Raw genomic sequence first — 717 nt, 5'->3', positions numbered from 1 at the left:
ATTTTTAAATATTGTTTTAAAATATTCATTACCAAAATCTTTATTGTAATTGCGAATTCATACCGGCTAAGAACATGTTAGTTCTCTTATTAGTACAGGTTGGATCCAATTGAACGAATTAATCCTTCTTTTGATGTTTAACAATATTGAAATAAAAAATAAAAAAACTCTTAAAAACATGCTAGCTCACTTATTTATTCTAGTCTTTTAACCAGTGTAGGTTCAAAACAATTTAGAATTAATTATTGAATTTTTCTCATAAATTAGTATTATCTAGTTTTTGTACTCTGTCAATAAGAACATTTTGTTAGGGTACTTTAACTAGAGAAAAATATATAAAAAAATAAGTTAAAAGGTTAGAATTTAAACATATTTATTAAAAGGGATGCTCTCAGAAAGATGCGTAAAATGTTTTTTTGTAAAGACATTTACCTGTCGCATTATTATTGAACGTATTAATGAACCGGTTATTTTTAATTTTTTTAACAAATTAGAATAAAATCGATTTTTTTATAACAATAACAATAAATCCATTTTTTTTTAGGAATGTAATTGTATTTTTAAATTTTTAGAAATTTAAATGTCCGAAAAACAAAAAGTCAGGGATATAATTGTTTTTCTATAAAAAAATTTAAAGATATTCAATTTATATGGTATAATTTGATTGGATTAAATCGGATATAATAATTATAATGCAGACAATTGAGTTTATTATTG

The sequence above is a fragment of the Arachis ipaensis genome, chromosome B03 (assembly GCF_000816755.2).
Source record: "Arachis ipaensis cultivar K30076 chromosome B03, Araip1.1, whole genome shotgun sequence".
Classification (NCBI taxonomy): domain Eukaryota; kingdom Viridiplantae; phylum Streptophyta; class Magnoliopsida; order Fabales; family Fabaceae; genus Arachis; species Arachis ipaensis.
The sequence above is the reverse complement of the archived record's forward strand: the minus strand, read 5'-3'. Positions refer to the sequence as shown.